Genomic DNA, 11,379 nt, shown 5'->3' with positions numbered 1-11,379 from the left:
AGGTAGGTGTGCGACCTGGTGTTTTGATTCAGCAAAGAACCAGCTGAGCTCAGACAAGTGCTTACAGCATCGAGACAGTGGTGGTAACCAGCCATGAAGACCTGGCTGTTCTTTGAGGCAATGTCTGAGAAAGAGGAGGAGATGAGTGTGGTGGTGGTGGGGATTAACTTGGACCTTAAAGATGTGAGGATCCATTCCTCTTTGGGCATGGATTTCCTAATCTTGACGGAGGACAGACAGGAATGTGGCAACTGGGGTCCTAGTGCTATGAGCTGTTGCAACAGTGACTCCCCACAAACTGGGATGATGCTTGAGCAGGTGTGCCTCTTTCTCAAAGAGAGAATCTTTTACCTGGCTTTGGCCTCTGCACCCTGTTATGTGCCACCCTGCTCATGGATCTGGGACCCTTGCATGCTCTTGCACTCTGTGGCAGGGCGTGTGATTTGCCTGGCTGCTTCAGCCTTGCTAAGGAGGCAACGTTCAGTTGTTCCCAAGATCTCAGCCTTCTCTAGGCATGACAAGTCTCTGGTGGTCTAGGGAAATGGAAGAGAGGTTTGGTTAGAGGAGGACTGTGTGTTAAGGCTGGGAAGCAGACGCATGAGCCCAGGAGAGAGTTTTGGAGATACCAAACCAAAAAGTAAGTATGGCAAGTGTATTGGGAGGGTCTCTCCATTGCCAGTCCCAAGGCTGACATGGTACCTCAACCTCTGACTTCAGAGAGCAGGAGGCTTTTTCCCAAAAGGGGGAGGGCGAAGCTCCCTTGACTCCTCTGGTCCTGTGAGGTGGTTCTTTGCCTGCTGCTCAGGGTTCTGCTGGAGAAGCCTTCTCAGCTGCTGCAGGCTGTCATTGATCCAGGCATAATGGTGCTTTTCAGTTGATGGCTTGAGAGAATGAATGCGAGGAGAATCATAGAATCTTGGTGTTGGAATAGACCTTTAAAGGTCATCTAGTCCAATCCCCCTGCAATGAGCAGGGACATCTTCAACTAGATCAGGTTGCTCAATGTCCGATCCAACCTGACCTTGAATGTTACTGGGGATGGGGCGTCTTCCACCTCTCTGAGAAACCTGGGCCTGTGTTTCACCACCCTCATTGTCAAAAATTTATTCCTTATGTCTAGTCTTAATCTACCCTCTTTCAGTTTAAAATCGTTATGCCTTGTCCCATCACAACAGGCCCTGCTAAAAAGTCTGTCCCCATCTTTCTTACAAGCCCCCTGTAAGTACTGGAAGGCTGCGATAAGGTCTCCCTGGAACCTTGTCTTCTCCAGGCTGAACAACCCCAACTCTCTCAGCCTGTCCTCCTGGGAGAGGTGTTCCATCCCTCTCGTGACTTTTGTGGCCCTCTGGACCTGTTCCAACAGGTCTGTGTCTTTCCTGTGCTGAGGGCTCCAGAGATTGATGCAGTACTCCAGGTGTGGTCTCACCATAGCAGAGTAGAGGGGCAGAGTCACCTCCCGTGCCCTGCTGGCCACACTTCTTTTGATGCAGCCCAGGCTACAGTTGGTCTCTGGGCTGCGAGTGCACATTGCTGGCTCATGTCCAGCTTTTCATCCACCAGTACCCCCAAGTCCCCCTCGGCAGGGCTGCTCTTGATCCCTTCATCCCCCAGCCTGGATTGATACTGGGGGTTGCCCCAACCCAGGTGCAGGGCCCTGCTCTTGGCTGTGACGAACCTCATGAGGTTCACACAGGTCCATTCCTGGAGCTTGTCCAGGCCCCTCTGGATGGCATCCCGTCCCTCAGGCACGTCAGCTGCACCACTCAGCTTGGTGTCATCACAAACTTGCTGAGGGTGCACTCCATCCCACTATGTCATTGATGAAGATATTAAAGAGTACTGGTCCTAATACGGACCCCTGAGGGACACCACTTGTCACTGATCTCCTTCTTGACATTGAGCTGTTGACCACTACCCTCTGGATGCGACCATCCAACCAATTCCTCATCCACTCAACAGTCCACCCATCAAATCTGTATCTCCAGTTTCGAGAGAAGGATGTTGTGGGGGACCATGTCAAAGTCCTTACCCAAGTCCATATAGATGATGTCTGTAGCTCTTCCCTTGTCCACTGATGTGGTCACTCTGTCATCGAAGGCCACTAGCCATGCTGTCTCAAATCACCTCCTTGTCCTCCATGTGGCTCAGCATACCTTCTAGGAGGATCTGCTCCATGATCATCCCAGGCAGTGAGGCTGACAGGTTGGAGAAAGATGGCAGATCTGTACATGTGGGAGTAAGATGCACTGCCACCAGTGCCTTATGCTGAGTGATCACGAGTTGCACTTGGGGCTCTCCCTTTCGCTGATGATACCCTGATTTGATGAAAATTCACTTACTGATCACTGATGTAGGTTATTAGTCCAATGGAAGAGCATGCAGACAATTGCATGGCGGCAACAAAAAGGTATGTGTCCACAACCAACAATTTACTCCTCTTCCTCTGTTTTTAGACAAGCTGTGAGAAGCACCAAGTTGTAAGCAGGTGCCTGAGCCTGAGTGCACAAGAACACGCACACAGTCAGAAAGCTCACCTCTGTGACACCACCCTAACTTTGGCATTTAGGTCACATGCATCTGGTTGCTTTTTTCTCTTAGTTATAGTTTCAAGTGAGAACGGTTTCCTGTTAGAAGTAGTCCCACCTGCTGTGTCAGGGCAAAGGGAAGGCCTGGGGTGAGTCTTTGATATTTCTGAGTTGTCTGTGACAACTCTTCCAGCAGGATGGAGAAAGAGAAGGTTGGATGTTTGCAACACGATAGTCAAACAAACAGTGTTTGTTTAAGATGCGTGGGGCATGGCTGCAAGTCATCCTTATCCATCCGGCAGAGACAAAATCCTCTCTCACTCCTTCTCCCACAGCTGTCACCTTCACATGGCACTTGTTGAAGCACCAAAATGATGCAGTTCAATGGTACTTCTGGATCTTGCTAAGGAGCAAGTAGGGCACCTGGAGTGAGGCAGAGGGGCCTGCCATGCTTAAAGGGGGGGGGTTGGGGGGGGGGCAGAATGAGCAGAGGAGAACCTGGAAACACTGGTAGAAAGCTGGATGACGTAACCTCGGATCAGAGTGCATTAGCTACACACAAATAGAATACAGCCTTAAGCTTTTTTTGCTTGTTACATATTATTAAGGTTTCCGTATTTGAAAATTTATTGTGAAAATAAGACCATTAAAGCTAGTGGGAACTTTGTCCTTAAATGTTCTTGCCGGTAGCCCTGAAGCCCTGTGCACCTTTCACTGCACTCTTTAAAGCGTTGTAGAATACTGAAGAAACATGATGAGCCTGGCAGAGTTAACCTTGTGCCAATATTTGCAAACGGTAAATGAGATGATATCCACATTAAAACTGACATTAAGTCAAGATAAGATAAAAATAAAAAGGGATGTATCAGTTTTTATAATGTTCTTGATCTCACTTTCTCAAAATTGTTCCTGTCCAACAACTGTAATATTTTCTGATTAAATCATGGGTTGGGTTAACAAAGGTGCTACAGCAACCTAAAGTTAAAGGTCACACCAGCATGGTGTATCTTAGCCACACTAGAGTCTTCTCTGATTTAAAAAAGAATAAATTATTAAAACAACAAAAAGGCTGATATTATAAATTTTAGTTCACTGATAGATTTCAAGTAACGAGCAGAAAAAAAGACCCCACAATATGAAATTATTTCTAGTAGGATGCTGTTCTGAAACAAATGCTTATTAGTAATTTGATTAATGATCTGAAAGCAGATATTAAACCAGTGCTGATGAAGCTTTCAGAAGACCCAAGGAACGATGAAAGTGATAAATGATGGAAAAAGATGAGATACGCAGAGCAGTCCATAACTGTTGGTGTGGTGTTTGTTTATAAACAGCAAGTATTTCTGGCTGCACTGAAAGCAGAAAGACATTCATCCAGTAACATAAATGTAGCCTGTGCTCTTTCAAGATGGAGGAATGTTTTCTGGAAACTCTGGATGGACTCCGAAAAAGAGTTAGGGGATTGGGCAATAACCAAGTAAATTAATGTTACTTGCATAGTTCTTCATCTGTGGAGATGGGTTACACTTAGATGCATTAGCCTGTGTTAAGAAGGGAGGTAAGGTTTCTCCCCTATATCACACTGGTGAACCCATTGCGTGACATTTGAGTGTATGACACTAAAAAGGACACCAAAGATCAGAAGGACTCAAGAAGGGAGCAACAAGGATGACTTGAAGCCTGGAAACACTGACTGGCATAAGATAACATGAGCTCAAGACTCTTGTGTCTGAGCTCATTCCGCTTTAGCACAGGCTGGCATGACCTATATGGGAATGAGGTTTCTGACAGCAGAGGGCTCTTTAGCCTAGCAAAAAACCTGCAGCTACCTAACGATGGAACTGGAAAGGAGACATGGACCTTCACGGGAGAGCATCATTATTAGAGCATACCTGGGTTTTCCATCTCTTGCTACTCCCAACCTAGTGGGATGTCTCAAAGGGAAGTTGGAGAGCAAGCACAGGAATGGGGTGAGGTCGTTCTTGGCCACTTGAGAAGCCAAATGATGTGATTATACCTGTCACTTCAAGCTTTAAAAATCCATGAATTGGAGAGGAAAGCAGGCTGGCACAGTGCTAGACTGTAGAGGAGATGGGAAGAAGAGACCTGGTGACTTGACAGGTACGTCAAAGCACGTGGGACCACAGAACGAGCTGCAGGAAACGGAGCGGTCTACAGGCACAGTGGTTTTGGAAACAAATGCGTGCTTTCACAGGGTGAGAGGGTAAAATCCCACAGGCAAGTGCCACTCCTCTGGCACCAACTCCCATGTTGGAGAACAAGAGGATTCAAAATAGACCTGAATACAGAGCCTAGAAAAAAATCACTTGTTTGATTTTGCAACATTTTTCTACTTTCCAAAACACTCTAAAAAATGACTTGATTTTATTTTCCAGACATGTCTTAAATGTAACTCTTTTTTTCCTCTTGGGAATTTTCTTTTTTAAAGATAACACTTCAAAAAAATGTCCCCATGGGGAAACTCCACTTAGGTTGTTATTACTTCCACTATCTCCTCACATCTGCTTTGGCTGACTGGGTTTATGAATCCTGAGGACACTTAATACAAATTCAGGGAGGGGGACAAAAGGAGATACAGAGGAAAGGGAATAGAATAGACACTACCTATCTCCAACTGCTGGTGCTGTAATGATCAGAGGTAATCTGGAAGTAGAAATACTAGCTGCACGATATACATCCCTTATTAATAAGAGAAGAAAGATTGTAAAAAAAATGAATACATGAGTAAATAAATAAAACCCAGACAGATTGCCGGGCAGGATGAGAGTGTCACACAGGAGGATGTAGGTGGCCTTAAGGGTGTCAGTAACAGCAAAGGGACTAAAGTTAGTAGCACGAAGTAGAAGGGAAAAGACATATAGGAACTAAAATCAAAACTTTCTTAGCTGTATACTGGAGCCTCTTTAGTTATAGGCAGCAGAAAAGAAAAACTCAGGATCACCAGTGAAACATACAACTTAAACCCCTACTGAGGCATCAGGAAGAAGGCACACGCAATCTGGGAGGTGTTTCTAGTAGCTATAGGTATGTATTACTGTTGCTGTGCAAGGTGCTGATGAGACTTCACCTGTGGAAGAGAATTGAGCTCATTTCTAGCCAAGAAAGCTTAATTTGAAATGCAAATAAGAGCATGCTTGTACGATAGCCTACAAGTTATGGAGAGCTCACAAGCTATGAGGAGGCTGGTTTGGTTAGTTAAGCAAAGTGAAGTTTATACTCAAGGGAAATAAACACCACGAAGAACAGCTTCATCTAAACCCGCACTGGCACAGGAACAAAAGAATATAAACTAGCTGTGAATCCATTTAAGATGGAAATTAGAACAACTTTCTAACCACTACAGCAGTCAGGTTCTGGGGCAGCCTGCCAAGGGGACTAGTAGGGACAATAAAATTAACCAGTTTTTCGTTGGCACTTGACAAGCTTTCGCAAGGGATTATGAGATGGTACCAGTAAGAAATCACACTCGGTCACCGGCAGCCTCCTTCTTACTTCTGCTAGCACTGAACAGATCATCCATCTTCCTGTGTCCCAAAGCCAGCACTAAATGTTTCAGAGGCAGATGCAGGGAATGCTGCAGGACACAGGGTGAAACCTCCCCAGAAACATTTTCCCCTGATCCGACCGGGCTGGGGCTTCACTTGTGCCCTGGAGCCGGAGGGTTTAGAGTTGCTTTTAGTGCATGCAAAAGTGCTACAGTAATTCTGGATGTTCTTGTTACCCGTGTAAGTCACAGCTCTTGAATCCAGCTGACATTTCAGTCTCTATGGAGTTCATTGCAACATGAATGTAATTGCACATTGACGAAGAAGTTTTGCAGATGAACCCTGTTCCCTGGCAGTGGAAGAGCCTGCCACCAGCAGAGGCGGCAGACAAAAATCCAGCCCTGTTCCACACTGCACCGGCAGGGATGCTCCCGGAAAACTGGAGCAGCCCTGAAGAGAAACACCCAAAAGGTGGGTGGCTGAGGAACCAGCAAATGATTTTTTCTGAGTATTGCAGCTAAGTAGCAACTAGTACTAGGAAAAGGGATGAGGAAAGAAGAGCCCTGCCGGTGGGAACACAGACATGGAAAGAGGCAGAGGAGAAAAATGGGCAGCTATTCCAGGGCATAACAAGAAGGCAAGAAGGATGTCTGAGATCTGAGAGATGCATTTGCAAGCTGCTGACAGAGACCGTGGGATTCTTCTGATGACCCTACCTTGCTCTGCGTCGTAGTCCTGCAGAGCCAGGGCCTCATCCCAGGGGGCTGGTCCAGCCCTGGCAAGCAGCAGGCACAGCCTTCCGCGGCTGCTGTCAGTAGAGAGCCTTTGCGAGAAGGTGCAGCCCCACGGGAAGCAGACCGGAACACGCATCCGCTGTGCTGGTTCATCCAACAGACCAGACTGTCAGGCACCAACCTTCCACAAAAGCCTTCGGGCGGGCAGGTGAGTCAATGCCCGCTAGAGCAGAGGTGAGGCATCCCCACTTTTAACTCTAGGGGACCACATGGCTGCATGAACATCCCACAGACCGGTAAATGGAAGTTGGCTGGTGTCACTGTGACCTCTGCAGCATCCCCGCAGCCCTGAAGGATGCTGCAGCACCCACTCCCCAGCTGGCACCAGGGACCCACGGGAGGATGGAGGTGGCGGGAGCGTATCCTGCTGCTGGGCGGAGCTGGGGCTGCCATCCTCCCAGGTCACCCCAGACCAGCCTGGGGAAACCTATGGTCATGAGATGTTCCTCTCAGCCAGTGCGGCCTGGCACAAAGGAGCCTTGGTGATGTTTGACAGATACTTTGATACACACCAGCCCATCCATTCACCAAAAAAGAAACAAACAAAACCCCCTCATATGTCTCATTTGGGCAACATGGGCAAGAGCGGCCTCAGCAACCCCAGTAAACAAAACATTGGCGCCCTTTGAGGGGAGCCCTGCTGAGGGCCACTAAGCACAAAGACCACCTCTACCTCCACAGGTCCCTCAGCACAAACCATGGGGGGATGGGCAGAACCCCGGAGAAGTCCTGCAGGGCGCCTGCCCGGCTGTTATGCTTCTCCCCAGGTACAGATAGGCACCGTGGTGGACGCTGGGCTGCTGGCACCACGGTGTCTGACACCCTCCCCCGCTTCAAGAAGGGGAGCAGCAAGCTCTGGAGAAGGAACTGTGCCCCCAGTAATGCGATAAGAACTACCATCATTAACCCCAATTCCTAGTAAGAATCCATGGCTCCCTCTTGGCAGAAGGTGGCTGGAGGTGGCTGGCAAAAGTCAGACATCAGGGATAGAGCCATTCAGGGCCTCTCCCACCTCCTCCCTTCTCTGAACCCAGATGTGGAAGCCCCACATATGACACCCAAAGAGGGGCTGCAATGCATCACCGTGCAAGAGTCCTTACACTTTCTGTGCCAGGGCTGGCTGATCTCCTGCTCCTAGATGAACTGGGACGAGTGCTTCTCCACACCTTCTCTGCAATCTCCTGAACTGCAGTCCTTTGCCAGGGCTTGGGGTGTCATGTGTCCAGGTATTTCTGTTCTGCTCTACTCAGGGTCTCTTTTCTCACTTTTTTCTTTGGGAGAAAACAGGGCTAAAAACACAGATACATTTAAAGTTAAAATGAAAACCTATAATAATAATGCTCAGTACTTACCTCACTCTTGCCATCTTCAAAGTGATTTACAAATGTTAACTAATTAATTAATCTTCACATCCTCTCTGACTGAAATTCAGAGTCACGGCTGAAGTGAGCAGGAAAATAAAGAGCGTGATTTTTCAGGTGAAGGGCAAAGGGAAACCTATGCTCCTGCCCGCTGTTTGCCATCCAGCAAGGCAATTTGCAACAATATTTTCATTCTGTGCTGCACACCTCTCATTTATTTTTCAGTCATACCAAAGGTCTGAAGTAATTTTATCTGCTACCTTCTGCTTCCTTTTTCTTAATGGAGGTCTTAAAAGGTGTTCCCTTTGAAAAGTAAACAAAATGGAAGACTTTCAGAGCTGTGCAGATGCTCCTTGAGCAAATACGTTTCATTCCAAACCCTTCTGAAATCCACAACACAACCAGCCTTTAGAGGTGCAAATAAGTAAATGGGAAGGGGGAGCAAGGCCTGTGGCTGCACGTGGCAAATGCCACTACCGGGGAGATGAGATGAGCCTCGGAGAGGGGGGCAAGCCAGATGCCACAAAACAAAGTTACGGCAGAAGCATGCAGGCAGCCTCTCACCAGCTGTGATTTAGGATCCAAGCCTGGGGCTTCAGCACAGCCCAGGGCTGGTGTGGTGAGCCTGCCAGGACCCCGTGTTGGTCCATGCTCTGGTTGCTGTCACCCATGCACGGGTTTTTGTGCTTACAAGACTGATGCCAGTGTGTGTACGGCGCTCAGGCGCTGCCTCGCCTTGCCGTGTGCTGCACAGGGCGCTCACACAAGTGTATCACGTGCCACTGGCATGCAGCCCTCAGTGCTGGCTCAGGGATGCTTCCAACTCTGCTCCTGGGATCGGCAGCTGGGATTTAAGCTGTGGGTTCAGGGTGTTTAAAAAGATGCTTTGTGCCTAATAGACACAGTGCGGTTAAAGAGAGCAAAGACCAACAGGTCAGAAAGGAGCTGAGACACCTGGGAAGGACAAAGAGCTCTTACAGCTGCTCTTCCTAAGGGGCTGTGGGACTCCTGTGGGGCACAAATATCCTCCCTCCATTATTGATAGCTTCAGCTCTCCCTGGAGGTGCCACAGCTCCAGCCCAGCTCCCACTGGACCTCAGCCGGCTGTTGGGACAAGTGCTTTGTCCGGCTGCTCAGCTCCATCTCAAGCCCATTCTCTTCTCTCCTTTGCATCACACCCCAGTGGCTTTGCAAGTGGCTCTGCTTTCAAAAGGCATGAGGTGCCAGACATTTGGCAGGTGCTCAGGGCTCTGAGGCATCTCTCCCCTGTTGGCACCTCGGTCCCAGACTAGGCCTTCCCAGGGAGCAGGAGAAGCTGATGTGCACAAACCTTATTGCTTCTCGCAGACAAATGCAAATGCAGCAAGCACAGTGACTTTCCTCACTGAGAGAGACAGATGAAGGTGATGTGATGCAGAAGAAGGAAGGCTCAAGGTAATTTAAACAAAAAGCTGGAAGCCTTGTCACAACCCCTCTCTGCAATTTATGGAGAACAGGACTCGTCAAGTAGACTTCCTATTGCTGCAAATTAGCCAGACCTCTCTAGGTGAGTTGAGACAACCCCAGCTCAGTTGCCTCCTTATGCGCTCCTGCAGCCAGATTTGCACCTCTCGTCTGGACAACTTCACGCCAAACCTCTCCTACTTGGCACTTTGTTGACAGATGTCTGCAGCTAAGGGGCTTGATGTCACAAGCTGTGGAATAGGGGAAAGGTGTGGGGCTCCCCTAGCTCTTGGAGACCTCAGCCAGTAACAGCAGTCACCCTGGGACAGCTTGGCATATCCCTGCCCCAGCAGAGCTGGCTGGTATGCCCTGACCTTACACACACACAAGGAAGCTGCTTAATTTTTAGTTTATGGGTTCAAGTGACAGGGGTTCCCCACTGCAAGTTAGTGCTGTATTACAGCAGTCCAGAATCAGTACAATAGCAATATTGCACAAACCAGCATTTTGTGGTGTTTGACTATTGAGATGACATCACACCTTGCTACCACTACAACAAACATGGTCTCAGCCCCCTCCCCATCCCCTTAACAAGGCTTGCTCCCACCTACACTGCCTCAGCTCCAGCTCTCACTTGTCTGCACAGGGAGCTGACCCAGAAAAAAACTCAGCCAGGCCAACAACTTGAAGAAGCCTCCATGCAGACAAAGATCAGGGCTTTCCCTTGTTGGATTAATTTTTCAGCAGTTTGGTCACGCAAGACACCCAGGTTCAGGGAATCAAATTTTAGCACTGGCACAAGGAGAGGCAGGGCAGAGCCAAGCAGGGGTGGGAGTCACAGTGTCAATTTACATTCACATCAGCGTACACTATCGTGGAACAGCAGTGTGGCACTCACATCCCTCTGACTTGGCTTCAAGCCAGTCTCAAGGATGGATCCTCTGAAGAATCGGATGTTTTTTCCTGGGCATCTCACAGGAGTAAATTTTTTTTTTTCTGGCCAGACTCCAACATCACCCAAGAATGGCTTAAGCAGCATTTATACCACAAAAACGCATTCAGATGGGCCTTGACTCGATTACCTTCAACTCTGTCAGACAAGTCCCCACATGACTTTGTTTTGTCCAGGATCAGAGGGCAACATAGTATTGACACAAATATGACCTTTTTCCTCAGTCTCTTCACCTTCCTCTGAGACTACCTGAAAAGCACCTCTTTTAAATGTTCCCGATGCAGATCAATCACACAAAAACTCTTTAAATAAAGATTTATGATTCATTCCTGCCTTATGGACTCTCATCCCAGCTCTACTGAGCTACTGTGGCACTGCCCTTTGGAAAAGGAAGTGACTATTTTGAGTATATTCCACCCAGAAATGGGAGAGAGGCTCTCAGTATCACGACTTATTTTGGAACACGCAGAATCAGTATACGAGACAAAGAGACACCACCACAGCAGCACAAGTTTGTATAGATATGTCCATAGATCTATATTTTTATTGTTTTATATATATTTATAATATATTTATATATTTTTTAAAAGAATCCCTTCAAAAACTACCCTCCCACCTAGCAAAACCAAGATTAAACAATCAAAGATGGCAGCTGCATCCTGGAGCAAAGTATCCCAGGGGTCTCATAGAGCCAAAATGACTGCTGAGCACCAGCACACTCTTTACAAGCTTCTGTGATGCCCTGCGGGTGCAAAGGTGACCGACACAGTTTTATGGCTCTTTAAATTGACCTGTCAA

Source organism: Phaethon lepturus, unplaced genomic scaffold (genome assembly GCF_000687285.1).
Source record: "Phaethon lepturus isolate BGI_N335 unplaced genomic scaffold, ASM68728v1 scaffold19705, whole genome shotgun sequence".
NCBI classification, from domain to species: Eukaryota; Metazoa; Chordata; class Aves; order Phaethontiformes; family Phaethontidae; genus Phaethon; species Phaethon lepturus.
The sequence above is the reverse complement of the archived record's forward strand: the minus strand, read 5'-3'. Positions refer to the sequence as shown.